General features: G+C 47.7%; 23 non-coding genes across 23 annotated transcripts; all 23 read left to right on the top strand.

Annotated features, from left to right (window-relative positions):
- The first annotated feature begins 10,531 nt into the window (after positions 1-10,531).
- Trnae-cuc (transfer RNA glutamic acid (anticodon CUC)) lies at positions 10,532-10,603 on the top strand. The gene has a single exon. It is a non-coding gene; the product is annotated as a tRNA-Glu (tRNA).
- Positions 10,604-10,709: 106 nt separating this feature from the next.
- On the top strand, positions 10,710-10,781 carry Trnae-cuc (transfer RNA glutamic acid (anticodon CUC)). Its single transcript has one exon. It is a non-coding gene; the product is annotated as a tRNA-Glu (tRNA).
- A 106-nt stretch (positions 10,782-10,887) lies between these two features.
- Positions 10,888-10,959, top strand: Trnae-cuc (transfer RNA glutamic acid (anticodon CUC)). Its single transcript has one exon. It is a non-coding gene; the product is annotated as a tRNA-Glu (tRNA).
- Positions 10,960-11,065: 106 nt separating this feature from the next.
- Trnae-cuc (transfer RNA glutamic acid (anticodon CUC)) lies at positions 11,066-11,137 on the top strand. The gene has a single exon. It is a non-coding gene; the product is annotated as a tRNA-Glu (tRNA).
- A 105-nt stretch (positions 11,138-11,242) lies between these two features.
- On the top strand, positions 11,243-11,314 carry Trnae-cuc (transfer RNA glutamic acid (anticodon CUC)). The gene has a single exon. It is a non-coding gene; the product is annotated as a tRNA-Glu (tRNA).
- Positions 11,315-11,417: 103 nt separating this feature from the next.
- Trnae-cuc (transfer RNA glutamic acid (anticodon CUC)) lies at positions 11,418-11,489 on the top strand. The gene has a single exon. It is a non-coding gene; the product is annotated as a tRNA-Glu (tRNA).
- A 3,684-nt stretch (positions 11,490-15,173) lies between these two features.
- Positions 15,174-15,245, top strand: Trnae-cuc (transfer RNA glutamic acid (anticodon CUC)). Its single transcript has one exon. It is a non-coding gene; the product is annotated as a tRNA-Glu (tRNA).
- Positions 15,246-15,353: 108 nt separating this feature from the next.
- On the top strand, positions 15,354-15,425 carry Trnae-cuc (transfer RNA glutamic acid (anticodon CUC)). The gene has a single exon. It is a non-coding gene; the product is annotated as a tRNA-Glu (tRNA).
- Positions 15,426-15,533: 108 nt separating this feature from the next.
- On the top strand, positions 15,534-15,605 carry Trnae-cuc (transfer RNA glutamic acid (anticodon CUC)). Its single transcript has one exon. It is a non-coding gene; the product is annotated as a tRNA-Glu (tRNA).
- Positions 15,606-15,984: 379 nt separating this feature from the next.
- Trnak-cuu (transfer RNA lysine (anticodon CUU)) lies at positions 15,985-16,056 on the top strand. Its single transcript has one exon. It is a non-coding gene; the product is annotated as a tRNA-Lys (tRNA).
- A 108-nt stretch (positions 16,057-16,164) lies between these two features.
- Trnae-cuc (transfer RNA glutamic acid (anticodon CUC)) lies at positions 16,165-16,236 on the top strand. The gene has a single exon. It is a non-coding gene; the product is annotated as a tRNA-Glu (tRNA).
- Positions 16,237-16,344: 108 nt separating this feature from the next.
- On the top strand, positions 16,345-16,416 carry Trnae-cuc (transfer RNA glutamic acid (anticodon CUC)). The gene has a single exon. It is a non-coding gene; the product is annotated as a tRNA-Glu (tRNA).
- A 107-nt stretch (positions 16,417-16,523) lies between these two features.
- Positions 16,524-16,595, top strand: Trnae-cuc (transfer RNA glutamic acid (anticodon CUC)). Its single transcript has one exon. It is a non-coding gene; the product is annotated as a tRNA-Glu (tRNA).
- A 3,271-nt stretch (positions 16,596-19,866) lies between these two features.
- Positions 19,867-19,938, top strand: Trnae-cuc (transfer RNA glutamic acid (anticodon CUC)). Its single transcript has one exon. It is a non-coding gene; the product is annotated as a tRNA-Glu (tRNA).
- A 108-nt stretch (positions 19,939-20,046) lies between these two features.
- Trnae-cuc (transfer RNA glutamic acid (anticodon CUC)) lies at positions 20,047-20,118 on the top strand. The gene has a single exon. It is a non-coding gene; the product is annotated as a tRNA-Glu (tRNA).
- Positions 20,119-20,225: 107 nt separating this feature from the next.
- Positions 20,226-20,297, top strand: Trnae-cuc (transfer RNA glutamic acid (anticodon CUC)). The gene has a single exon. It is a non-coding gene; the product is annotated as a tRNA-Glu (tRNA).
- A 107-nt stretch (positions 20,298-20,404) lies between these two features.
- Trnae-cuc (transfer RNA glutamic acid (anticodon CUC)) lies at positions 20,405-20,476 on the top strand. The gene has a single exon. It is a non-coding gene; the product is annotated as a tRNA-Glu (tRNA).
- A 108-nt stretch (positions 20,477-20,584) lies between these two features.
- Trnae-cuc (transfer RNA glutamic acid (anticodon CUC)) lies at positions 20,585-20,656 on the top strand. The gene has a single exon. It is a non-coding gene; the product is annotated as a tRNA-Glu (tRNA).
- A 107-nt stretch (positions 20,657-20,763) lies between these two features.
- Trnae-cuc (transfer RNA glutamic acid (anticodon CUC)) lies at positions 20,764-20,835 on the top strand. Its single transcript has one exon. It is a non-coding gene; the product is annotated as a tRNA-Glu (tRNA).
- A 108-nt stretch (positions 20,836-20,943) lies between these two features.
- Trnae-cuc (transfer RNA glutamic acid (anticodon CUC)) lies at positions 20,944-21,015 on the top strand. The gene has a single exon. It is a non-coding gene; the product is annotated as a tRNA-Glu (tRNA).
- Positions 21,016-21,119: 104 nt separating this feature from the next.
- Positions 21,120-21,191, top strand: Trnae-cuc (transfer RNA glutamic acid (anticodon CUC)). The gene has a single exon. It is a non-coding gene; the product is annotated as a tRNA-Glu (tRNA).
- Positions 21,192-24,881: 3,690 nt separating this feature from the next.
- Trnae-cuc (transfer RNA glutamic acid (anticodon CUC)) lies at positions 24,882-24,953 on the top strand. The gene has a single exon. It is a non-coding gene; the product is annotated as a tRNA-Glu (tRNA).
- A 106-nt stretch (positions 24,954-25,059) lies between these two features.
- Positions 25,060-25,131, top strand: Trnae-cuc (transfer RNA glutamic acid (anticodon CUC)). Its single transcript has one exon. It is a non-coding gene; the product is annotated as a tRNA-Glu (tRNA).
- The last annotated feature ends 2,862 nt before the right edge of the window (positions 25,132-27,993 follow it).

Here is a 27,993-nt window from a genome sequence, read left to right as displayed (position 1 = left end):
GGCAATCGAGGGCGTCATCTATTCGTGGCAGAGGGTACACGTCTTTTTTTGTAATTCTGTTTAGGTGTCGATAATCGACACAGAAACGCCATGTGCCGTCTTTCTTGCGGACGAGTACGACAGGGGACGCCCAAGGACTACAGGATGGCTCAATGATGTTCTTGGCGAGCATTTTGTCGACCTCACTTTGGATAATTTGACGCTCAGTCGCCGACACGCGATATGGACGCCTATGGATAGGAGGCGCATCACCAGTGTTTATGCGGTGCGTCACACCATAGCTTGCCCCAATGGACGGCCGCCGAGATCGAAAACGTCGATGTACGACAGTAGAACCCGGTGGAGCTCGTCAGCTGCTGCGGTGTTAAATCAGAAGCAATCATCGACCTAATTGCGCTGTCGGGGCAAGTATTGGATTGGTGCTGGGCAGAGGTTTCGGAAGGAGTGGCCACCGTGAAAGCATTCACTGCGTTGTCTTCTAAGGTGGACAGCGATGCCAAAGCGATGCCTTGCGGCAGCACTTGAGGTGTGAAGCTAAAATTGACAACTGGAAGGCACGTGAAGTTCCCTGCGACAGACAGAACGGTGTGCGGTAATGTAATGCCGCGGCTGATGAGGACATCGGTAGGTGTCAGTACATAGTCGCCGTCGGGAACTGGTGGTCTTGATACGAACTCGACGTAGGTCAGTGTTTGGGCTGGAAGGCGAGCATGTCGGGCAGTGCAGAGGCGACTCGGCCGTGGTGCAGCAGGGTCTGTTATGGGCAAGTGAAGACGGAGTGTACTGGCCGAACAGTCAATGAGGGCAGAATGTGCGGACAGGAAGTCGAGGCCTAGGATTACGTCATGTGGGCATTTTTCAAGGACGGCGAAGAGAACAACTGTGTGGCGATCAGCGATGCTTACATGAGCGGAGCACATTCCAACGACAGATGCTGTTCCCCGTCGGCAACACGGATGAACTTAGTCGTCGCAGGTGTGAGAACTTTCTTGAGCTTTCGGCGAAAATCAGTGGTCATGACGGAAAGTTGAGCCCCAGTGTCGACAAGAGCAGTCACATGCACACCGTCCACTTGTACATCGATAAGGTTCCGTTTCGTCTGTATGGTCAATAGAGGATTTGCGGTCAGTCCCATTGATGCAGCCCACCTCCAGGGGCTGCAACATTTAGTTTTCCGTCGAGGAGCGGCGTGGGAAGGCGGGCGAAGGTGGTCGGCGGGGCTGGGGAGAACGAGACTGGCGACGTTGGGGCGATGGTGAGCGGGAGTAGCGGGGATCACGCACAGGTTCCTGAGGGGCAAAGTGGTCTGGGCTGGTCGCATGACGATAAACGGGACGGCCATTGGAAGAACGCTGGAAAGTTTGTGTAGGAGGACCCCAGCGACTTCTGCAATGGCGAGAAACGTGCCCAATACTGTCGTATAAGGCGTCACTGCCGACTACGGCGCCAGGAGATGGCACGTGCTCGGCGGCCGCCTCAGCGAAGACGACGAAGAGGAAATAAAGAATGAGGAACGAATGTTTCCTTTGATGTGCCTAATTGATATGCACGACACAACATATTTTGGCGACGAGATTTACGAGCCCATGTGCTACCGGTCTGACCTTCATCTTCGTGAGTGTTGTACGTACGCCTGTCGTCCTCTACGATGAGTGTTTCTGGACTACAACCACCACCCCCGTTCCTGCCGTCACCTGGACACCCGGTCATCCCTTGGGAGCAATGGATACAAGCCTTCAAGAATTACATGGTTGCTTCGGGCGCCTCCGACCTACCTGCTCTTCGGCGGAAGGCGATTCTGCTCAACTGCTTGGGCTTGGAAGGACAGCGCATCTTCCAGACTCTGACGGCAACGGACGACCCGGGCCTTGCGGCTTCGAGCCCCACGGAAGGGACGTTGGCGTCTCCTAGCCCGGATGACTTCGACCGTGCCATCGCGACGCTGGAAGGTCATTTCAGGAGCAAGGTGAACGTCACTACTGCGCGTCACCGGTTTCGTCGACGTACACAAGCCCCAGGTGAGACTGCGGCGGATTACATCACCGCTCTGAGAAGTTTGGTAGGAGCGTGCGATTTTCGGTGACTTGGCGGACGACATGATACGCGACCAGCTGATAGAGAAAACGACCAGCGAGTATTTACGTGAACGCCTTCTGCTGGAAGAGTCCCTAACGCTTTCAAGGGCCCTTACTATTGCAAAACAGCATGATCAGGCGACAAGTGAAGCCAGAGAACTGTCCCGAAAGGAATTACAAGTTCATCGTGTTAAAATAATTCAAAGGAGAGAGAGAAGCATTGTAGCACGTGCACATGCTATAAGACGCAAAGTCAAAGTCAACGATCCTTCAAAGAGCAGGAATGCTATCGTTGTGGTTCGGCGGAGCACCTTGCAAATAGCCCTCAGTGCAGGCCAAGACACATAAGTGTCGAAAATGTGAGAAAATTGGCCATTTGGAAAGGTGTGCAAGTCGCTACGAAAGTTCGCGAAAAATGTTCAGCATGTCGCGGAAGATAGCGATACAGCTGACCCAGACGATCACTAAGTGTGTGTCAAATCTGGAGCCGAAAGAAAGGAATTTACGCAGTATTAGAAATTGAGGGAATTTCTGTGTCATTCTTGATAGACACTGGATCATCGGTTTCCATTCTGGCTGAGGACCTTTACAAACGTCACTTTTCTAAAGTGTATCCTCTGACATCTACGTCCGTTCAGCTTCTCGATTATTCCAAGTCCGCCATTCCAATTCAAGGATGTTTCATTGCTGCGGCCTCATTCCATGGTCGATGCACTTCTATCTTATTGTACGTTGTGCCTGGAGGAACAACCATTCTTGGATTAGATGGCATCGCGGCTCTGGACATGAAGATTCAGGGGTCACCGCTTAAGTGTCTTCTGATGACGCAAGAAACTCCTGTGTTGCCTGAAGAGTTACGTTTCGAATTCGAGCACCTATTTTCAAAAGAGCTCGGAACTGTTAAAGGCTTCTGTCACAAGGTCAAAGTTCGCGCGTCTGTTCAACCAGTGGCCAGCAAGCTGAGACGGCTGCCACTTGTCATTCGCGAGCAAGTCTCGGCAGAAATACAAAAATTAGAAGCCCAGGGCATCATTGAGCGCGTCGACTCGTCAGAGTGGGTGTCACCCATTGTGGTAGCTAGGAAAAAGGATGGCTCGATTCGCATGTGCGTTGACCTACGGGAGCCAAACAAAGCTGTGGTAGTGGACAGTTTTCCTTTGCCACAAACTGAAGAACTACTGAACATGCTTGGCTGGGGCGCAGCGATTCTCAAAGCTCGACTTAGCTTCTGCGTACCACCAGTTACCACTCAGTCCAGAGAGCCGTGACCTTACTACCTTCATAACTCATGACGGACTCTTTCGCTTCAAAAGGGTTTGCTTCGGACTAGCATCGGCGCCCTCAGCATTTCAAAAGATGATGCATTTGATCCTAAAAGGGTGCAAATGCGTCTTATTTTACATTGACGACATCATCGTGTATGGACGCTCCCGCGAGGATCATCTGGGCAATTTGCGCGCTGTTTTGAAACGGCTCTCTGATGCGGGCCTCAGGTTGAACCACAAGTGTGTTTTTGACGTCGCAGAGCTGACTTTTCTTGGTCATGTTGTCAGCGCTAGAGGGTTATTCCCACTTATGTCATCCATTGAGGCGATAACCAAGGCACCCTCACCTAAAAACATCAACGAACTTCGTTCGATGCTGGGACTTGCAGGTTTCTACTCCAAGTTCATCCCCCATTTTTCTGACGTTGTGGAGCCAATGCGTGCCTTGCTTCGAGGAAATGCACCTTTCGTTTGGACTGCGGCAGCACAAGGCAGTTTGGAGCGACTGAAAGCTCTTCTAACATCTTGCGAGGTTCTTCATCTTTTCGATCCTCACTTACCGGTGTACGTCACGACTGATGCCTCAGGATATGGATTAGGTGCGGTACTTCAGCAAGATAACGGAACCTCACTGCAAACTGTCGCGTTCGCCTCGCGTACCCTGCAGCCACATGAACGGCAGTACTCAGTTGGCGAACGCGAGGCTCTTGCCTGCGTCTGGGCTTGCGAACATTGGCACGTTTACCTGTGGGGGAGACCTTTCATCTTACGGACTGACCATGCGGCATTGGTTACGCTTCTTTCAACGAAAGGTACCGGTCACCGTCCATTAAGGATTGCGCGCTGGTCCTCACGGTTGCTGTGCTACAACTACACCGTGGAATACAGAAAGGGTAGCGAAAACGTCGTGGCTGACGCTCTTTCCCGGCTGCCCGTACAGAGTTTACTCCGCGATGCACCCGAAGAAGAATTCATATGCTTCCTGTCTCCAGTCGTTACCATGCAAGAGCTTCAAGAAGCCAGTGCCAACGACCCCGCTCTCTCTCAAGCCAAGCACTTCACGATTACTTCTTGGCCTGACAAAAAATCCTTGTCGAAAGAGCTGCTGGCTTACTTTCATGTGCGAGCTGAACTCTCAGTTGTAAATGATATCTTGTGCCGGGGTGAAAGGATTGTCGTGCCAGCGTCTATGACACGCCGTTTTATGGATCTGGCCCATGAGTCACATCCAGGCATTAGTCGCACCAAAGCTCGCCTGAGAGAGTCCTATTGGTGGCCGTGCATGGACAGTCACATTGAAGAGCTTGTGCGCACATGTGTGATTTGCCAGTCCTGTGACAAGTCTGCACGTACCTCTGCAGCGCCAATGCAACCCGTTCCTCTTCCTGACAAAGCTTGGGAAAAAGTTGCAATCGACATCGTAGGACCTTTCACGCAAGCTTCAGCCGACTGCCGTTTTGCCATTACAATCATTGACTATTACAGCAAGTGGCCTGAAGTGGCTTTCGTAAGAGACGCGACCACACCTACAGTGAAGAAATTCTTACTTGAACTTTTTGCACGCGAAGGATACCCACGTGGTCTCGTATCCGATCATGGGCCACAGTTTTCATCAGCAAATTTTGAAGAATTTCTCGCAGAACGTGGAATCAAGCATTACAACTCTTCTGTGTACCACCCGCAAGCTAACGGCTTGGTGGAACGATTCAACAGGGTATTGAAGTCATACATACAACTGGCTCTGTTTGAACGCCGTGATATAAAAATAGCCATGCTTGATTACCTGCAAATATATCGATGTACGCCTCACGCGACAACTGGTGTTGCGCCCGCTGTACTTCTTCATGGACGCCAACCTCGAACAAGGCTCGACATAGTGGGCATGCCCGACAAATGCTTCAGCACGGACCCGTCAAGGGCGATTGAGCAGTTGCGAGAGCGCGTGAAAAACAAGCAAACCAGGTCGAAGAGCTATACGGATGAAAAACGCGGAGCCAAGGAACCAAACTTCGCCGTTGGTGATTACGTGCGGGTTAAATTATCTGCCATTCCTGGGAAGCTATCTTCACAGTTCTCTGCACCCAAGAAGATCGTTGAAAAGCGTGGACCAGCCTCGTACTTGTTGGAAGATGGACGAGTGTGGAACGCGTCCAAGTTAGCTGCTGTTCACCCTGCAGCTGTCAGCAAAATGAGATCAGGCACATCTGCTGTTATGAACTGGTCACCGGCATCCACTCAATCGTCTGGTACAGTTATGGGTGATCTATCGCATCCTGGCACGTCAAGAGAGCATAATCATGAAAATGCGGACTCTCCTGAACCACTCGCAGCAGACAGTGCGCAAGTTTCACCCAATATGTCGGGATCTCAAGCGCGTATTAGAAGGAGCACTCGTAAGAAGAAGACACCGCAGAAGTTCAAGGACTATATTAGGTAGCAACTTTTTTTTTTTTTTCGCAAAAGGGGATATGTCGTATAAGGCGTCACTGCCGACTACGGCGCCAGGAGATGGCACGTGCTCGGCGGCCGCCTCAGCGAAGACGACGAAGAGGAAATAAAGAATGAGGAACGAATGTTTCCTTTGATGTGCCTTAATTGATATGCACGACACAACAAATACGGTGACAAGAGAAGCAAATGGGCTTGTCATCATGTGTTCGCCATGCGGACGGATTGCGGAATGTTGATGGAGAGCCAGAGGGGAATGGACGTGGAGTCGTGAATTGTTGCTGGAAGTCGGTACGGGGAGGCGTCGAAATGGAGCAAATACCCATGCTGGCAATTTCCTGTCGCACGACTGCTTGAATTAGGGGCAAGGGGATTGAAGGAGAGTGGTCAGGGTGCGGTGGTGGCACTGTAGCTGGAGCGGCTGCTTCAAGTTCGCGCCGGACGAGTCGTGTTAAGTTATCGCAAGTGTCTGGAGGACGATATGTGTCCAGGCAAGATGACGTCGCTGCGGTATTCGGAAGGCGTTGGAACTGATGTGAGATGCGTCTGCTTTTAGCCTGTTCCAGGCGGCGACATTCTTGAATGATCGCATCAACAGACGTAACGTTACTAAATACCAGCAAGTTAAACGCATCGTCGGCGATACCCTTCAGGATGTGCGCAACTTTTTCTGGCTCGGACATGTTTTCGTCGGCTCTGCGGCAGAGTGCTAGGACACTTTGAATATAACTGATGTAGGACTCAGTGGAAGTTTGCGCGCGAGTAGATAATTCATGCTTTGCGGCTTGTCGACGACCAAAGGGTTTCCAAAAAGCTCACGGATCTTTTCCTTGAAGCTGTCCCAGCTTGTAATGTCATGCTCGTGTGTGTCAAACCAGACACGAGGGGTTCCGTCCAAGTAAAAGATGACATTCGCGAGCATGAGTGTGGGGTCCCACCTGTAACTGGCGCTGACACGTTCGTAAAGGCGCAGCCATTGGTCGACATCGGAACCCTCGACGCCCGAGAACACGCCAGGGTCTTTCAAGACGGGAAGCGTCACGAAAGTTGTTGCGGCCGCTGGGTTGGAAGGCAGGACAGGAGGCGTGACGACCGGAGTGGGTGCATTCGAGTCTTGAGAGGCCATGTTGAAAGCCGCGAGCGAACGCCCGCTGCGGAGTTCCGTGGCGAGGACGGGGATCGCACCGCTCCACCAAATATGTTACGGGGAATATAAACAGAGACTCGAAGGACTAGCAACAGATGTATTTACAAGTAGTTCACCGAGCAGCGCTGCCGATAGGAACAGCTCGCGCCAGTCTATCCTATTGTCGTCCTTTTCTTCGTCTTGTGGACCACGATGCCACTGGTACGTAGCAATATTATCGCCATACAAGAGACGAAAGTTGAAAGTAAGGAGCAAACAAACAAAATGGTAATGCCCTTTAAAACATATTACAACGTATGCATCTGTCACGCTGTCGGCACGTCTGGTGGCTGCGCTGTCTTGGTTCGAAGAGGCATTGGTATAAGTGAAGAGGCCGTCACTGTGAACGAAAACGGAAGACTGATAGTCCTCGACTTTCATTTTAGCGGATCACAATGGAGGCTTATCTGTTTGTATGCGCCAAATGACATAAACGAAAGGGAAGTTTTCTTCACGGAGGTCGAACGGTACCTTCAATGCGACAGACAGATCATTTTTCTGGGTGATTTTAACTGTGTGTGTTATGCAGAAGATCGCGCTAAACGTACTACCGCTCGTGACAGGAGTGCAGTGTTCTTAAACACTTTAATAAGCGATTACAACCTAGAAAATGTAGGTCGCCTTATGGCCAGTACATTGCAGCCGCCATTTACGCACTATCAGCGAGATAGCCAGGCAAGACTTGACAGAGCCTATATCTCGTTAGATCTAGTGCCTTTTTGCGATAGCTATGTTGTACAGCCGGTGTCTTTTAGCGACCATAGCATAGTATGGTTTACACTGGGTACCAAGCCCAAAAAAACTGCGGTTTGATTGGGCGATGTGGAAGTTTAACGAAAAACACTTGGATGATGAGAAGTTTGTGAATGATGTTACCAGCCAGATTAGAAACTTGTTAAGAAATAAGTTTTTACATTACGCGGAAGCATCGGAAGACTTTAAGGTCCACGTGAAGATGGCTGCGATTGAGATAGGCACCACTAGACGCTATAATGAAAAAATGAGAGAAAACGAGCTCCAGAAGGAACTCGATTTCCTTATTTCAATGGATAGTGCGCAGCCGGGAAAGTATCGCGAAGAAATTAGAAAAATAAAAAGCGAGATGGAAGCCATTGACAGAGAAAAATATAGAGCAGCAGTTATTAGGGCACGTGCGGAAAGACTATGGGCTGATGGAACGCCGAACAAACGCGCTCTTGCTGATGAAAAGCGGTATGCGAGAAAAAATGAGATAGGACAGATTACTTATCGTGATGGTGTTACTTCTGACAAGAATATGATAGAACAGGCCTTCATAGAACATTACCGCCAATTGTTCGGGGTCCCAATCCATGCGGGAGATGAATATGAAGCACGGTTTTTAAATTTCATGCCACGTGTCGATGACGAGGTCAAAGCTAGTCTGGAGGAACCGATAAGCGTGCGGGAAATAGAACGCGCAATCGAAGAACTTCCTGCAGGCAAGTCGCCAGGTCCCGATGGATTAGGAGCTGCTTTCTACAAGGCATTTGCACCTTGGCTTGCTAAAGTATTGCAGCATGTATACGCGGAGGCATACGAAAAGCAACGGGTGCCACCGTCTTTCAGGAGTGCGCACATGGTTTTAATACCTAAAACAGATGACCACAAGACGCTCTTATCGGTGGGTGGTTACAGGCCAATCAGCCTTACAAATACCGATTACAAGACATTCATGAAGGTGTTGGCAAAGAGACTTCAAGCAGTCGTAACTGAACTAGTCGGCCCGCACCAAACTTGCGGCATTAAAGGTCGCACGATTGCTACAAACACACACGTAGCACGAAGTGTTCTGGAGTGTTGCGATGCTTTCGCTGGACGCGTTGCTTTGTTGCAGCTTGACCTGGCGAAAGCCTTCGACCGCGTATCCCACGATGTTCTTTTTCTTACTTTAGAGTACGTGAATGTTGGAAAAATAATTTTAGATGGCGTGAGAATGGCCTATGACCAATGTACTACACAGATTATAATTAACAAGTCTCTCAGCGCAAAGCTTTCAGTGATGTCTTCCCTCAGACAAGGGTGTCCTCTAAGCCCTTTGCTTTTCGCGCTATATCTCGAGCCCTTTTGTTTAGCAGTGATGCGCAATGAAAACATCCGAGGTTTCAAATTACAACGTGCTGAAGTTAAAATACTGGCATACGCTGACGACATCGCGGTTTTCTGCGAGGATCGCGACAGCGTTCTTGAAGCTGTAAGCCTCGTAAAGACATACTGTGAGCAATCTGGAGCTCAGATAAATTGGGAGAAGAGCCTCGGGATTTGGCACGGTCACTGGGACAATACACCGGCTCATTTTGCAAACGTCCGGTGGTCAACAACGCCGGCTAAGTACTTGGGTGTGCCCCTCGAGCACTATAAGGACAGTAAGCAGTATTGGTGTGACGAGGCAGAGAGAATGAGGGAAAAAACAAAGGCTTGGCAGGGGCGCCATTTATCAATGTTTGGACGCGCCACCGTGTGTAATATTTTCTTAATGGCGAAAGTGTGGTACGTCTTGCAAATCCTATCTATGTGTCGTTCAAATGTGCAAAAAATGCACCGTGTTTTTGCCGTATTCATATGGGCTTCAAGTTGGGAGAGGGCAAGCAGAGCCAATTTGTTTCGTTCCGTCCGCAGTGGTGGGCTAGGTCTGTCACATTTCTTTATCAGACAAATTGTGTCTCGTTTTCTTTTTTTGCGTGAGCAGACAAACGATTTTCTGCGCACAGTGATTCAAGTTAGATTGGGGAAAGCACTGCCGCAATTCCTTGTAACTTCCGCAGATATGACGGGAGGAAGCGTCACTGGCTATTTGCGTGAAGTGGTTGATTCTTTCCGTTTTTTGTACACTCGCTTTTCAATGGAGTATTTGTGTTCTGTGACAAGAAAAACACTGTACAGAGATTTAGTTGATTCAATGTTGCCGATACCTTTGTACAGATCTGTAAACTGGGGAGGCCACGGAGACGATGTATTGAAACGGGTTAAAAAGATGCCAATTAGACCTTCTCAAAAAACGTTTTTCTTCAAGCTACATACAAACGCGCTACCCGTAAAAACATGGCTGGATGAAAAAGGCATAGATGTTCCATGGACTGTAAACTGCTTGCTTTGCAACAAACCAGAAACCATCGAACATGCTTTCGTCGACTGCTGGGATGCAATCTTCCACTGGGACGTCTTACAGCGGACCCTTAAAAAAGAACTACCGATTACGCCTTTGGGAATTCGTTTTTTACCAACAGATAATGCGGGGGGAGTTCCGTACGATATGTTTATGCTCCTTGGCCTCCACAGTCTGTGGAAAACGAGAATGGCAGTTAGACATGTTGATGTGGATGCCCGTTCGACGAGAGTCAACTTCATCGAAAGTATTGCGTATATTCGGGAAATATATCGTGCGCAGAGTGAACCACCCGTGTGGGTGGAGATTCTTGATGAGTTAGTGAAACTTAAGAGATTTTAATAATGTAATGTTAGCCAAAGTGTGGTTGACATGTTTTAGCATGTACATATGTATTCCTTTGTTATGCATGCAGGCAATAAAGAAAAAAAAATCCGGCATGGTCTAGTGGCTAGGATACCTGGCTCTCACCCAGGAGGCCCGGGTTCGATTCCCGGTGTCGGAAATATTTTTTATTCGCTTTTTATTTATTCTTTATTTGAGCGTGTCGATTCGATATTTTTGCGCTTGCGGTCAAATGAGCAGGAGGCGTGCTTCACTCATGCTCGCTCTCCGGCATGGTCTAGTGGCTAGGATACCTGGCTCTCACCCAGGAGGCCCGGGTTCGATTCCCGGTGTCGGAAATATTTTTTATTCGCTTTTTATTTATTCTTTATTTGAGCGTGTCGATTCGATATTTTTGCGCTTGCGGTCGAATGAGCAGGAGGCGTGCTTCACTCATGCTCGCTCTCCGGCATGGTCTAGTGGCTAGGCTACCTGGCTCTCACCCAGGAGGCCCGGGTTCGATTCCCGGTGTCGGAAATATTTTTTATTCGCTTTTTATTTATTCTTTATTTGAGCGTGTCGATTCGATATTTTTGCGCTTGCGGTCAAATGAGCAGGAGGCGTGCTTCACTCATGCTCGCTCTCCGGCATGGTCTAGTGGCTAGGATACCTGGCTCTCACCCAGGAGGCCCGGGTTCGATTCCCGGTGTCGGAAATATTTTTATTCGCTTTTTATTTATTCTTTATTTGAGCGTGTCGATTCGATATTTTTGCGCTTGCGGTCGAATGAGCAGGAGGCGTGCTTCACCCATCCTCGCTCTCCGGCATGGTCTAGTGGCTAGGATACTTGGCTCTCACCCAGGAGGCCCGGGTTCAATTCCCGGTGTCGGAAGTAATTTTTTATTCGCTTTTTATTCTTTATTTGAGCGTGTCGATTCGATATTTTTGCGCTTGCGGTCGAATGAGCAGGAGGCGTGCTTCACTCATCCTCGCGCTCCGGCATGGTCTAGTGGCTAGGATACCTGGCTCTCACCCAGGAGGCCCGGGTTCGATTCCCGGTGTCGGAAGTAATTTATTTATTCGCTTTTTATTTATTCTTTATTTGAGCGTGTCGATTCGATATTTTTGCGCTTGCGGTCGAATGAGCAGGAGGCGTGCTTCACTCATCCTCGCTCTCCGGCATGGTCTACGCAAGGCTCCTGAAAGGCATCAGCGTGGCGTTGACAGCGCACGTAGTACGAGGTAGGTGCCGTGCGGTCCGTTCGTTCTCACAAAAACATAACCATGGCGAATGACACTGCACTTCGTTTTGCAACGTTAAATGTTCGAGGGCTGTGTTCCTGAAAGCGGCAGTATCAGCTTAGCCGGCTTTTCTTGGAAAAGAATATTGATATAGCGGCAGTGCAGGAAACATAGATAGAACTCGAAGAGCAAACGGACCGCATGGTGCAACAGTTCCGCAATAGATACAATGTTTGTGTAGCGCATGCTGTTGGAACGTCAGCTGGCTGCGCCATTTTCGTTAGGAATGATTTGGGCATAATAGAAGAGAGGGTTGTTTCATGCCAAAGCGGAAGGCTGCTGCTTGTTGATTTTTCGTTGTCGGGCTTAGAGTGGCGTGTGTTATCGGTTTACGCTCCGCATACCGAGAATGAACGCTCGGCCTTCTTTGAAAGTGTACGCCAGTATTTTTAATGTTCAAGGAAAATAGTAATGCTTGGAGATTTCAATTGTGTGTGTTTTGCAGCAGACCGAGTGAAAAACCGCCCGGTACGAGATAAAAGCGCCCTTCTTTTAAGTACCCTTGTGCAAGAAGCTAATCTCGAAGACGTTGGTCACGTTCTATCGAGCGATGACGTGGCTGCCTTCACGCACTTTCAGGGGCAGAGCCATGCTAGGCTTGACAGAGCATATGTATCATTAGACCTTGTACAAAAGTGTGGCGATTATGGTGTGAAACATGTGTCGTTCAGCGATCATAGTCTCGTAATGTTCAGTGTAGGTAAAAGGCAACCCAAGTCGAAATTCAACTGGAAGACGTGGAAATTTAACAATGAGATACTGCAGAATGAATCATTCTGTGAATATGTGAAAGAAAAGCTGGATAAATTGGCCGGCACTAAGGAAGGCAACGTGCTGAAAATGTGGGAAATTTTCAAACAGGAAGTTAAGATAAGAGCAATAGAGGAAGCCACTTTAGCTACGTATAACAAAAGGAAAAAAGAAAAAGAAATACAACGCGAGCTGAATTTTTTGTACTCAGTCGAAATGGAAAGCCCAGGAAGTAAAACCAAAGAAATAAAAGAACTGAAGAGTCAGCTGGAGCTTATCGATGAAGTTCAAAGGCGCAGGGTGTGGCTGGACGAAACGCCGACTAAACGTGCTCTATAAGACGAAAAGGCGTATGCGAGGCGGAATGAGATCAGGATGATTAGGTACGCGAACGAAATTACGAAAGAACCTCAACTAATAGAGCGGGCATTCCTTGAGCATTATGGAGAAATATTCGGTACGGTAGAGAACGTTACGGAAGAGTTTAAAACAGAATTTCGACTAAACATGCCCCGATTAGAAGATAGTGTGCGAGAGCGCTTGGAATGGCCTTTAACCATTGGTGAAGTAAATTAGCTCGAGGCAAGTCGCCGGGCCCTGACGGACTCGGGGCAGGTTTTTATAAAGTCTTCAAAAGCGACATAAGCCAGCCGCTTTTGAAAGTGTTATAATGAGGCCTACACGCAGAAGCAGGTTCCTCCGTCTTTTCGGACATCCCACGTGGTTCTTATACCGAAAACAGAGGATCCAGACAAATTGTTGAATGTGGACGCTTACCGTCCGATATCACTGATGAACGTCGATTACAAGATATTCACCAGGGTGCTCGGAAAGAGACTGCAGGGGGTGGTAACAAGTATTGTAGGACCGCATCAAACATGCGGCATCAAAGGGAGGTCAATATACACAAACATACTGCCAGAAGCATATTAGAATGCTGTGAAGAATTGGGCGAATGTGGAGCCATGTTGCAGCTCGACTTGCAAAAGGCTTTCGACCGGGTTGCTCATGAGATTCTTTTTTGCATACTTGAACACGTAAATGTAGGGCACCTAATCATAGATGCTGTAAAGATGTGTTACGAGGAATGCACTGCTCACCTCATAATAAACAAGCTTAGAGGTCACGAGAGCGTTTAACGTGCGGTCATCTGTGAGACAGGGGTGTTGTTTATCTCCCCTTTTATTCGCCATATACTTGGAACCGCTTTGTAGAAAGATAAACAGCAATAGCAAGGTAACTGGTTTTACACTGCAGTCCGCAGAAGTGAAAATACTTGCATACGCCGACGACATCGCGCTGTTTTGTCGCGATAAAGAAAGTGTGAAAACCGCGGTCGACGAGGCGCTTTTATATTGTAAGATGACAGGAAGAGCTGTCAACTTTGATAAATCTTCGGGTTTCTGGATCGGAAGATGGAAGGACCCCCCCAGTAGGTTTGTAAATGTACAGTGGACCGTCACGCCAGCAAAATACCTAGGGGTTCCACTTGAACACTATCGAAACGCCGCGGATTACTGGAATGCAGAAAGTGAAAGGGTCCGCGAGAACACACTGAAGTGGGGAGGTCGTAATCTTTCCATGTTTGGCCGAGCGATGGTCTGCAATTTGTTTGTCGTTGCAAAAATATTTTACGTGCTTCATGCTTTGTGTATGTCAAGAGCTAACATGCAGAAATTACACAGAGTGCTCGCTGTTTTTGTGTGGGGATCAAGTTGGGAGCGAACAAGCCGCACTAACTTGTTTCGGTCTGTCGAAAATGGTGGGCTAGGTTTAGCACATTTGTTTATACGGCAGATTGTGTCAAGATTTCTTTACTCACGGGACGAAAAGAACCCATTTCTGTTGACAGTGCTTCAAGTAAGGCTTTGCGATGAACTACCAGAATTCATTGTGTCGTCGCGACGGTGTGTTTATGGCAGAGTGCGAGGGTTCCTAAAAGAAATTGTCTGGGCTGTTCAATTCTTGAAGGTGCGGTTTTCTATGGAATACCTGAGTAATGTTCCGCGGAAGCGTCTGTACAAGGATTTACGAGACGTTATGCTACCCATGCCGTTGTATCGATCCATGTATTCTATAGGATCAGAGAGGAACGTGCTTAAAAGAGTGAAGCGAATGCCTGTGCGTGCATCGGTTAAGTCCTTCTTTTTCCAGCTGCACACGAACACATTACCTGTGAAGACTTGGCTTGAGGAAAGAGGTATTTCCGTACCATGGTCTGCGAACTGTTCATTATGCAATAAGCCTGAGACAGTGGAACATGCATTCATAGAATGCTGGGACGCAGTTTTTCATTGGAATATTTTACAAAGGACTCTAAAGAAGGACCTGCCGATCACACCGTTCGGTATTCGTTTTCTGGCAACATTAAATGAGGACACTGTACCGTATGACATGTTCACGCTGCTTTCCTTGCACTGCTTGTGGAAAAGCAGAGTGGATGTGAGGCACATGGAACTGAATCCTAGGCCAGTAAGGGAGCACTTCATTGAAAGTATGTGTTATATGAAAGAATTGTATAGCTTGCAACAAGATGAACCACCCTGGATGAATGTATTGAATGAACTTGTAAACTTGAAGCGCTTTTAACTCTGTGTCAGCCAGCATGACGCAGGCACTTTTATCGCCATTTATATGCCCTACTAATATGTATTCCTTGTGTTTGTAAGTTTTGCCAAGCCGGTAAAAAGAAAAAAAAATCCGGCATGGTCTAGTGGCTAGGATACCTGGCTCTCACCCAGGAGGCCCGGGTTCGATTCCCGGTGTCGGAAATATTTTTTTTATTCGCTTTTTATTTATTCTTTATTTAAGCGTGTCGATTCGATATTTTTGCGCTTGCGGTCGAATGAGCAGGAGGCGTGCTTCACTCATGCTCGCTCTCCGGCATGGTCTAGTGGCTAGGATACCTGGCTCTCACCCAGGAGGCCCGGGTTCGATTCCCGGTGTCGGAAATATTTTTTTTATTCGCTTTTTATTTATTCTTTATTTGAGCGTGTCGATTCGATATTTTTGCGCTCGCGGTCGAATGAGCTGGAGGCGTGCTTCACTCATCCTCGCTCTCCGGCATGGTCTAGTGGCTAGGATACCTGGCTCTCACCCAGGAGGCCCGGATTCGATTCCCGGTGTCGGAAATATTTCTTTTCGCTTTTTATTTATTCTTTATTTAAGCGTGTCGATTCGAGATTTTTGCGCTTGCGGTCGAATGAGCAGGAGGCGTGCTTCACTTTTCCTCGCTCGCCCGTCCGGCGCGTCAATACTTCAAAGAAAGCGTAACCCGTTTTGTTGAACAACAAAAACTTCTTGAAGATGTTCCTGGTTGGTTAGATCGTGTAGAGCTTCTTTTGCAAATGAAGGAGGTTTAGAGCGTCCTCATTAGTCCCAGTATGGCCTTTCCTTTTTTTCCTGTCGATCCCTCTCCCTTTTTACGCAACCAGTGTTTGTATTGTAAATAGCGTTTCTTCTTGTTTTTGTTTGTTTCTTGTCAAAAGCAGGCAATAAAGAAAAAAAAAATCCGGCATGGTCTAGTGGCTAGGATACCTGGCTCTTACCCAGGAGGCCCGGGTTCGATTCCCGGTGCCGGAAATATTTTTTTTATTTGCTTTTTATTTATTCTTTATTTGAGCGTGTCGATTCGATATGTTTGCGCTTGCGGTCGAATGAGCAGGAGGCGTGCTTCAATCATCCTCGCTCTCCGGCATGGTCTAGTGGCTAGGATACCTGGCTCTCACCCAGGAGGCCCGGGTTCGATTCCCGGTGTCGGAAATATTTTTTTTATTCGCTTTTTATTTATTCTTTATTTAAGCGTGTCGATTCGATATTTTTGCGCTTGCGGTCGAATGAGCAGGAGGCGTGCTTCACTCATCCTCGCTCTCCGGCATGGTCTAGTGGCTAGGATACCTGGCTCTCACCCAGGAGGCCCGGGTTCGATTCCCGGTGTCGGAAATATTTTTTTATTCGCTTTTTATTTATTCTTTATTTGAGCGTGTCGATTCGATATTTTTGCGCTTGCGGTCGAATGAGCAGGAGGCGTGCTTCACTCATCCTCGCTCTCCGGCATGGTCTAGTGGCTAGGATACCTGGCTCTCACCCAGGAGGCCCGGGTTCGATTCCCGGTGTCGGAAATATTTTTAATGCGATAGCAATTATATGGACAGTCTCGGCTGGATTTTGCCGTCGCCGTCGCCGTCGCCGCCGTCATGCACCGTATATGTATAAGTATGTATATATATATAAAGGCCCCAAAGAAAAATAACTCGGAAAAATGCTTCCGAAGCGCGGAATCGAACCAGGGACCCCTTGCTCCGCAGCGAGCGGCGCTATCCACTACGCCACGAAACGCAGATCCTCCACGTAGCTAACGGCGAGCGTTATATACACACCATTTAGCGCTGGACGGACTCAGAGACAGCAGGCGATAATAAGCGTTTCTTCATTACCAGCGAGGTGGCGCTAGCAGCCCGACGGGCGCATTTAAAAGTCGTCGGCGCGCTCGCTCGCTTCCGCTGTCTGCTCGCGCGGTTTTCTCGTGGCGAGGGGTAGAGGAATGTTTCACGCTTTCACCGTGATGTCCGCGCTCATGTTACGGCGCGTACGAATGTCACTCGAGCTCAGGGACGCCGCAAAACGAACAAACAGAAGATGAGCGCGAACTATCAAGTGTCACAGCTCGACACTTGAAGCACGCTATAGTTTCCTTCGCTGCTTCGGCTGCCTTTGCAACAGAAGCGCTGTTCAAACTGAGAGTATCCATTGGCGAGCCTCACTTCGTATAGCATTAGTTCCTTGCTATCGCATTCATTGCTTCGCCCTTGCGGCGAAACTGTGACTTTTTTTTATTCGCTTTTTATTTATTCTTTATTTGAGCGTGTCGATTCGATATTTTTGCGCTTGCGGTCGAATGAGCAGGAGGCGTGACGACACAAAAAAGCTTTTAGAAGGCAAAATAACGGAAGGCGAAGTGGAACGCGCGATTGGTCATCTGAACCCTGGAAAGTCACCGGGACCCGATGGCCTAACCGCTGCGTGGTATAAGACGTTTAGAACAGAACTGTCCCCGGGGTTAGCTGAGCTGTTCAATGAGGCGTACGAACGGAAAACTCTGCCGCCCTCCTTTAGCAAAGCACATACGATATTAATTCCTAAAACGGACGAAGGGGAAAAACTTAAACTGGTGACATCGTATAGGCCCATATCGCTGACCAATGTCGACTACAAGATTTTTATGAAGGTTCTGGCAGCGCGACTTCAAGGTGTCATTAAAGAAATTGTTGGAGAGCACCAAACTTGTGGAATCAAAGGCAGAACTATTAGCTCAAACATTCACAAGATGCGGTGTGTGCTAGAGTGTTGTGACGAGGAGTTACTTGGCGTTGCTGTGCTCCAGATAGACCTGGAGAAAGCTTTTGATTGTGTTGCGCATGATATTTTGTTTGTCATCTTAGATCATATTAATGTTGGTTCCATCATCAAGGAGGGAGTGGCCTTGGCGTACCAGAACTGCACAACACGTTTAATTGTTAATAAGTCTTTGGGGGCCCCCATTCACGTAATGCGTTCTGTGCGTCAAGGCTGCCCCCTCATTCCACTTTTGTTTTGTATTTACATCGAAGCGATGTGCTTAGCGATAACGGAAAACGAAAAAATACGTGGCTTCAGCTTGGCGGCAGTGGAAGTTAAGCTGCTGGCATATGCAGATGACATTGCGGTGTGTTGTACGAACAAAGAAAGTGTAGAGGAAACGATAAGTGTTGTGAAACATTTTTGTAGCGTCACAGGGAGTCGCGTAAACTGGGGAAAATCCCTTGGGCTTTGGCACGGAAGGTGGCCTTCAAAGCCGGACCATTTTGCGAATGTGCACTGGACGGAAACACCGACAAAGTACCTCGGTGTTCCCCTGGAATGTTATAACGGCAGCGAGGAGTATTGGTCGCGTCAAACAAAAGAGACGAAGGAAAAAGCAGACAGGTGGAAAGGCATGAACCTGTCTGTTTTTGCTAGGGCTACTGTGTGCAACATGTTTTTTATCACTAAACTGTGGTATGTAATGCAGGTGCTACATTGTTCAAGGATCAACGTGCAAAGGCTGCACAGAGTGTTCGCAGTGTTTATATGGGGCTCGGAATGGGAAAGGTGCAGACGGACCAATTTGTTCAGGCGCGTGAAGGACGGGGGTCTCGGTTTGGCGCACCTATTTGTGAGACAATTAGTAAATAGATTTTTGTTTTTCCGTGACGTCAGGGATCCGTTTTTGCGTACGGTATGCCAGCTCAGGTTAGGCAGTGCCTTACCAGATCTTGTTGTCACTACGGATAGCCGGCCCGTGACGTTGCGTGGCTATCTCAAGGAAGTGGTAGACAGTGTACGTTTTTTATCTGTTCGTTTTTCTTTGGATTATCTAGCAAGTGTTAGAAGAAAAGAATTGTACAAAGATGTATGTGATATGGTTTTGCCAGTACCATTGTACAGGGCCATATACAGTGGAAGACCGGGACAAAATGTACTGAAGCGGGTGAGAAACATGCAGGTACCTACAGGGGTGAAAACATTTTTCTTTAAGTTACACACAGGAACACTATCAGTAAAGACTTTCACAGAGGAACGGGGCTTTTTTACACCATGGTGGTCACACTGCTTGATATGTAAGAAACCAGAAACAATAGACCATGTTTTCTTGCATTGTTGGGAAGGGGTACACTTTTGGGACATTTTGCAGAGGACAATAAAGAAGGATTTTCCACTGGATCCCCACGGGATAAGGTATCTCGCAGTAAAGAATGATGAGGGGGTCCCATTTGATGTAGTGACCGGTCTCCACTGCATATGGCGTGCGCGAATGGCCGGATACCACTTCGACCCGGATGCAAAACCAGCAGCAATTTATTTCAGGCAAAGCATGTCTGCATTCATTGAGTGTAGTAAAATACAGGATATCGAGCCAGAATGGTTGTCAAGATTTGAACCTCTGGCAACCCTTAAGTATTTTTAAGAGGACAACATCAGTCCAAATGGGACTGATGGCAATGCTTGTTCCTTTTCCTTTGTATTGTATTATGTGAGTGTGATATGACTGCCCTGTGCAATGTCCAAGCCAGGCAATAAATAAATAAAAAAAAATGAGCAGGAGGCGTGCTTCACTCATCCTCGCTCTCCGGCATGGTCTAGTGGATGTCAAGGTTTCCACGGTACGGGAAAATTTCATTGCAAGTATTGCACATGTTCGAGAAGTATATCGAGCACAAGACGAGCCCCCCGAGTGGGTGGCTATCCTAGATGACCTTGTAAACTTCAAACAATTTTAAGGTGACCATGTCATTTTAGTGTGACTACAATGTGTGATATATGCATGTGTTTTATTGGCGTGTTGTCGAAGTAGGCAATAAAGAGAAAAAAAAATCCGGCATGGTCTAGTGGCTAGGATACCTGGCTCTCACCCAGGAGGCCCGGGTTCGATTCCCGGTGTCGGAAGTAATTTTTTTATTCGCTTTTTATTTATTCTTTATTTGAGCGTGTCGATTCGATATTTTTGCGCTTGCGGTCGAATGAGCAGGAGGCGTGCTTCACTCATGCTCGCTCTCCGGCATGGTCTAGTGGCTAGGATACCTGGCTCTCACCCAGGAGGCCCGGGTTCGATTCCCGGTGTCGGAAATATTTTTTTATTCGCTTTTTATTTATTCTTTATTTGAGCGTGTCGATTCGATATTTTTGCGCTTGCGGTCGAATGAGCAGGAGGCGTGCTTCACTCATCCTCGCTCTCCGGCATGGTGTAGTGGCTAGGATACCTGGCTCTCACCCAGGAGGCCCGGGTTCGATTCCCGGTGTCGGAAGTAATTTTTTATTCGCTTTTTATTTATTCTTTATTTGAGCGCGTCGATTCGATATTTTTGCGCTTGCGGTCGAATGAGCAGGAGGCGTGCTTCACTCATCCTCGCTCTCCGGCATGGTCTAGTGGCTAGGATACCTGGCTCTCACCCAGGAGGCCCGGGTTCGATTCCCGGTGTCGGAAGTAATTTTTTTATTCGCTTTTTATTTATTCTTTATTTGAGCGTGTCGATTCGATATTTTTGCGCTTGCGGTCGAATGAGCAGGAGGCGTGCTTCACTCATGCTCGCTCTCCGGCATGGTCTAGTGGCTAGGATACCTGGCTCTCACCCAGGAGGCCCGGGTTCGATTCCCGGTGTCGGAAATATTTTTTTATTCGCTTTTTATTTATTCTTTATTTAAGCGTGTCGATTCGATATTTTTGCGCTAGCGGTCGAATGAGCAGGAGGCGTGCTTCACTCATCCTCGCTCTCCGGCATGGTCTAGTGGCTAGGATACCTGGCTCTCACCCAGGAGGCCCGGGTTCGATTCCCGGTGTCGGAAGTAATTTTTTTATTCGCTTTTTATTTATTCTTTATTTGAGCGTGTCGATTCGATATTTTTGCGCTTGCGGTCGAATGAGCAGGAGGCGTGCTTCACTCATGCTCGCTCTCCGGCATGGTCTAGTGGCTAGGCTACCTGGCTCTCACCCAGGAGGCCCGGGTTCGATTCCCGGTGTCGGAAGTAATTTTTTCGCTTTTTATTTATTCTTTATTTAAGCGTGTCGATTCGATATTTTTGCGCTTGCGGTCGAATGAGCAGGAGGCGTGCTTCACTCATGCTCGCTCTCCGGCATGGTCTAGTGGCTAGGATACCTGGCTCTCACCCAGGAGGCCCGGGTTCGATTCCCGGTGTCGGAAACGTTTTTTTCTATTCGTTTTTTATTTATTCTTTATTTGAGCGTGTCGATTCAATATTTTTGCGCTTGCGGTCGAATGAGCAGGAGGCGTGCTTCACTCATCTCCTCGCTCTCCGGCATGGTCTACGCAAGGCTCCTGCAAGGCATCAGCGTGGCGTTGACAGCGCACGTAGTACGAGGTAGGTGCCGTGCGGTCCGTTCGTTCTCACAAAAACATAACCATGGCGAATGACACTGCACTTCGTTTTGCAACGTTAAATGTTCGAGGGCTGTGTTCCAGAAAGCGGCAGTATCAGCTTAGCCGGCTTTTCTTGGAAAAGAATATTGATATAGCGGCAGTGCAGGAAACAAAGATAGAACTCGAAGAGCAAACGGACCGCATGGTGCAACAGTTCCGCAATAGATACAATGTTTGTGTAGCGCATGCTGTTGGAACGTCAGCTGGCTGCGCCATTTTCGTTACGAATGATTTAGAAGAGAGGGTTGTTTCATGCCAAAGCGGAAGGCTGCTGCTTGTTGATTTTTCATTGTCGGGCTTAGAGTGGCGTGTGTTATCGGTTTACGCGCCGAATACCGAGAATGAACGCTCAGCCTTCTTTGAAAGTGTACGCCAGTATTTTTAATGTTCAAGGAAAATAGTAATGCTTGGAGATTTCAATTGTGTGTGTTTTGCAGCAGACCGAGTGAAAAACCGCCCGGTACGAGATAAAAGCGCCCTTCTTTTAAGTACCCTTGTGCAAGAAGCTAATCTCGAAGACGTTGGTCACGTTCTATCGAGCGATGACGTGGCTGCCTTCACGCACTTTCAGGGGCAGAGCCATGCTAGGCTTGACAGAGCATATGTATCATTAGACCTTGTACAAAAGTGTGGCGATTATGGTGTGAAACATGTGTCGTTCAGCGATCATAGTCTCGTAATGTTCAGTGTAGGTAAAAGGCAACCCAAGTCGAAATTCAACTGGAAGACGTGGAAATTTAACAATGAGATACTGCAGAATGAATCATTCTGTGAATATGTGAAAGAAAAGCTGGATAAATTGGCCGGCACTAAGGAAGGCAACGTGCTGAAAATGTGGGAAATTTTCAAACAGGAAGTTAAGATAAGAGCAATAGAGGAAGCCACTTTAGCTACGTATAACAAAAGGAAAAAAGAAAAAGAAATACAACGCGAGCTGAATTTTTTGTACTCAGTCGAAATGGAAAGCCCAGGAAGTAAAACCAAAGAAATAAAAGAACTGAAGAGTCAGCTGGAGCTTATCGATGAAGTTCAAAGGCGCAGGGTGTGGCTGGACGAAACGCCGACTAAACGTGCTCTATAAGACGAAAAGGCGTATGCGAGGCGGAATGAGATCAGGATGATTAGGTACGCGAACGAAATTACGAAAGAACCTCAACTAATAGAGCGGGCATTCCTTGAGCATTATGGAGAAATATTCGGTACGGTAGAGAACGTTACGGAAGAGTTTAAAACAGAATTTCGACTAAACATGCCCCGATTAGAAGATAGTGTGCGAGAGCGCTTGGAATGGCCTTTAACCATTGGTGAAGTAAATTAGCTCGAGGCAAGTCGCCGGGCCCTGACGGACTCGGGGCAGGTTTTTATAAAGTCTTCAAAAGCGACATAAGCCAGCCGCTTTTTAAAGTGTTTAATGAGGCCTACACGCAGAAGCAGGTTCCTCCGTCTTTTCGGACATCCCACGTGGTTCTTATACCGAAAACAGAGGATCCAGACAAATTGTTGAATGTGGACGCTTACCGTCCGATATCACTGATGAACGTCGATTACAAGATATTCACCAGGGTGCTCGGAAAGAGACTGCAGGGGGTGGTAACAATTGTATTGTAGGACCGCATCAAACATGCGGCATCAAAGGGAGGTCAATATACACAAACATACCGCCAGAAGCATATTAGAATGCTGTGAAGATTTGGGCGAATGTGGAGCCATGTTGCAGCTGGACTTGCAAAAGGCTTTCGACCGGGTTGCTCATGAGATTCTTTTTTGCACACTTGAACGCGTAAATGTAGGGCACCTAATCATAGATGCTGTAAAGATGTGTTACGAGGAATGCACTGCTCACCTCATAATAAACAAGCTTAGAGGTCACGAGAGCGTTTAACGTGCGGTCATCTGTGAGACAGGGATGTTGTTTATCTCCCCTTTTATTCGCCATATACTTGGAACCGCTTTGTAGAAAGATAAGCAGCAATAGCAAGGTAACTGGTTTTACACTGCAGTCCGCAGAAGTGAAAATACTTGCATACGCCGACGACATCGCGCTGTTTTGTCGCGATAAAGAAAGTGTGAAAACCGCGGTCGACGAGGCGCTTTTATATTGTAAGATGACAGGAAGAGCTATCAACTTTGATAAATCTTCGGGTTTCTGGATCGGAAGATGGAAGGACCCCCCCCCCCCAGTAGGTTTGTAAATGTACAGTGGACCGTCACGCCAGCAAAATACCTAGGGGTTCCACTTGAACACTATATCGAAACGCCGCGGATTACTGGAATGCAGAAACTGAAAGGGTCCACGAGAACACATTGAAGTGGGGAGGTCGTAATCTTTCCATGTTTGGCCGAGCGATGGTCTGCAATTTGTTTGTCGTTGCAAAAGTATTTTACGTGCTTCATGCTTTGTGTATGTCAAGAGCTAACATGCAGAAATTACACAGAGTGCTCGCTGTTTTTGTGTGGGGATCAAGTTGGGAGCGAACAAGCCGCACTAATTAACTTGTTTCGGTCTGTCGAAAATGGTGGGCTAGGTTTAGCACATTTGTTTATACGGCAGATTGTGTCAAGATTTCTTTACTTACGGGACCAAAAGAACCCATTTCTGTTCACAGTGCTTCAAGTAAGGCTTTGCGATAAACTACCAGAATTCATTGTGTCGTCGCGACGGTGTGTTTATGGCAGAGTGCGAGGGTTTCTAAAAGAAATTGTCTGGGCTTTTCAATTCTTGAAGGTGCGGTTTTCTATGGAATACCTCAGTAATGTTCCGCGGAAGCGTCTGTACAAGGATTTACGAGACGTTATGCTACCCATGCCGTTGTGTCGATCCATGTATTCTATAGGATCAGAGAGGAACGTGCTTAAAAGAGTGAAGCGAATGCCTGTGCGTGCATCGGTTAAGTCCTTCTTTTTCCAGCTGCACACGAACACATTACCTGTGAAGACTTGGCTTGAGGAAAGAGGTATTTCCATACCATGGTCTGCGAACTGTTCATTATGCAATAAGCCTGAGACAGTGGAACATGCATTCATAGAATGCTGGGACGCGGTTTTTCATTGGGATATTTTACAAAGGACTCTAAAGAAGGACCTGCCGATCACACCGTTCGGTATTCGTTTTCTGGCAACATTAAATGAGGACACTGTGCCGTATGACATGTTCATGCTGCTTTCCTTGCACTGCTTGTGGAAAAGCAGAATGGATGTGAGGCACATGGAACTGAATCCTAGGCCAGTAAGGGAGCACTTCATTGAAAGTATGTGTTATATGAAAGAATTGTATAGCTTGCAACAAGATGAACCACCCTGGATGAATGTATTGAATGAACTTGTAAACTTGAAGCGCTTTTAACTCTGTGTCAGCCAGCATGAGGCAGGCACTTTTATCGCCATTTATATGCCCTACTAATATGTATTCCTTGTGTTTGTAAGTTTTGCCAAGCCGGTAAAAAGAAAAAAAAATCCGGCATGGTCTAGTGGCTAGGATACCTGGCTCTCACCCAGGAGGCCCGGGTTCGATTCCCGGTGTCGGAAATATTTTTTATTCGCTTTTTATTTATTCTTTATTTGAGCGTGTCGATTCGATATTTTTGCGCTTGCGGTCAAATGAGCAGGAGGCGTGCTTCACTCATGCTCGCTCTCCGGCATGGTCTAGTGGCTAGGATACCTGGCTCTCACCCAGGAGGCCCGGGTTCGATTCCCGGTGTCGGAAATATTTTTTTATTCGCTTTTTATTTATTCTTTATTTGAGCGTGTCGATTCGATATTTTTGCGCTTGCGGTCGAATGAGCAGGAGGCGTGCTTCACTCATCCTCGCTCTCCGGCATGGTCTAGTGGATTCCACTTCCGGCCGCCACGGGTGACGGACGTGTTTTCATGGGCTCGAACGAGCCAGTGCTTGCGGCACAGTTTAGCCGCGGAAACAGGGACGCTATGGAAGATAACCAGGATTATCAAGTACTGCTGCCACATCTGCCGAAAGGTCGTATTGTTTTGAACACAGTATTTTTGCACGGTGACCTACAAGCGAGACCGTACCGAGTCGAGGACTACAGGGATGCCCTTGCTCAATTGGAATTGCTACCTGAGGTGGAAGCCTTAGGTGCATTTCAAATGAATCATGTGTGGGCCGTGACGTTCAAAAGTCGTGAAGGTATGCAAAAGTTGTTAGCTGCCGGACATATTAATGTGAAAAACAGAAAGTGCCTGGTGGTAGACCCAAACAACCAGGAGGTTCGAGTGAAGATACACTGGGTACTCCACAATGTAACAAATGAGGACATTCGTGTGGCCTTCGAGCCGTATGGCGAAGTCACAGAAGTGAATAGGGAACGCTGGCGCGTGTCGGGTGTGTCAGAGAAAGGTTCGACAACGCGTGTGCTAAGCCTGAAGCTAAAGACAGGGGTCACAATTGAAGACGTTCCCCACCAAGTACGTGTCGCCGGAGAACTTGCTCTCGTCGTAATTCCTGGAAAGGCCCCCCTTTGTTTGCGCTGCCAAGGAAAAGGTCACATCCGCCGTGACTGCCGAATCCCTCGATGCCAGCGGTGCCGACGGTTTGGCCACGACGAAGCCCAGTGTGTGCCTACGTATGCGAACATAACGGGACCCGCGAAAAGCAAAGATGCTTCTGAAAATTTCATGGACGAAGCTGAAGCCGAAGAAGCAGCAGCGATGGCGCCGGAGAAACCCAAAAAGCCGGAAACGCCCCCCAGTACGACGGTGAAACAGGTGTTGATAGCGAGCGACCAAAGGAAGTCGAAAGAAACGTCAGCAGAACCAAAAAGTGAGGCACCCCAATATAACACGACCGAAAATCGTGTGGTAGAAGCGGCTGCGCCGTGCGACCCTTCGAAAGATGAGAGTGTAGCCATGGAAGGCATCGCATCGATGTCCGCCAAACGAGGGCATAACGAAACCTTCGAAGACTCGGACCTTCCTAAGGATGCAAGCGGCGGCCCTCCGCCACCTAAATCGGCTCTGATGCGACGAATGTCGTTCAAGCCGAAACCGAACATTCCTCCTGACGGACGACCAGAGGCGAAACCGCCGAGCTAAAGGCGGGGCCTCGCTTCCCTTGTGCAAGCCAGCGACATGCCTCCTCTAAAACAAAGACGTTTAGACCCTGCTGCGGAGTCCAGCCACCGGACATCTGTTGAGAGGGAAGACACGGGGCAGCTGGATGATGCCGACTGTGAATTGCCTCAGCACGGTGAACCCTCTTATACATCTCTGCGCTCCGAGGTAAACGCTGTGCGATCTAAGTGCTCCTCACAAATTAAGAACGGAAAGCTTGCCGTGTCCTTACGAATCGCCACTTTGAATGTACGCGGACTAGCAGCCAAGAAGCGTCAAAGTCAAATTAATCGTCTCTTTCTCGAAAATAACTTAGATCTGGCAGCTGTGCAAGAAACCAAGATTGAAAGTGAGGAGCACACGGATCGTATGGTGGAAACTTTTCGAAGACACTATAATGTTTGTGTGAGCCACTCAAAAGGTACATCCGGGGGCTGCGCAATTTATATAAGAAACAACGTAGGCATTGAAAGTGAAAAAGTTGTAGCGTCAGAGGAGGGGCGCTTGATTGTGCTTGACTTTTTGTATTCTGGAAAGGAATGGCGTGTTATTTGTATTTATGCACCAAACACTGATAATGAACGTGTTGTATTGTTTGAAAGAGTAGAACAGTTTCTGAAATGTGAAAAATGCCTTATCATGCTAGGTGATTTTAACTGTGTTTGCATGGCTGAAGATAGAACTAGAAGTGTGCCTGCACGAGATAAAAGTGAGCGACTACTCATTTCGCTGCTGGAAGAATATTACATGGAAGATTTAGGATACCTACTTTCAAAAGTAGGCCGTCCTACTTTCACGCATTACCAACCCGGAAGCTGTGCTAGGCTGGATAGGATATACGCTACGGTCTCTCTTGCCAAAGAGTGTGTTAACCTCGAAGTTAAACACGTATCTTTTAGCGACCATAGCCTTGTAACAGCCACACTTGGAACCAATTTAAAAAAGAGCCGGTTCAACTGGGAACTATGGAAGTTCAACGTGAAACTCTTAGAAGACGAAACATTTACACAAAGTGTAAAACAAAGAATCGAAGACATGGTATCGACAAAAACACACGGATGGATAGCGGAGTGGGAAAACTTTAAAAACGCGGTCAAAATGACTGCGATTGAAAGGGGAAGCATACTTTATCAGAAAGAAAAGACTAAAGAGAAAGAACTTCAATGTCAGCTCAATTATCTTATGTGCATGGAAAGTGCAAATCCCGGCTTATATACAAAAGAAATACGCGAGGTAAAAAACAAGCTTGAACTTATCGCAACAGAGAAGTACAAAGCAGCAGTGATAAGAGCACGAGCTGAAAAGATATGGATGGGTGAAACGCCCAACAAGCGTGCGCTGTGCGACGAAATAAGATATTCAGTCAAAAATGAAATACGCCAGATTCATTATCACAATGAAGTGACGTGTGAAAAGAGTAAAATCGAAGATGCATTTGTAGAATACTACAGTGAGTTATTCATGAATAAAACGAACCATGCAGCTGGTTCTAAAGCTG

The sequence above is a fragment of the Rhipicephalus sanguineus genome, chromosome 4, assembly GCF_013339695.2.
Source record: "Rhipicephalus sanguineus isolate Rsan-2018 chromosome 4, BIME_Rsan_1.4, whole genome shotgun sequence".
NCBI classification, from domain to species: Eukaryota; Metazoa; Arthropoda; class Arachnida; order Ixodida; family Ixodidae; genus Rhipicephalus; species Rhipicephalus sanguineus.
The sequence above is the reverse complement of the archived record's forward strand: the minus strand, read 5'-3'. Positions and strand labels throughout refer to the sequence as shown.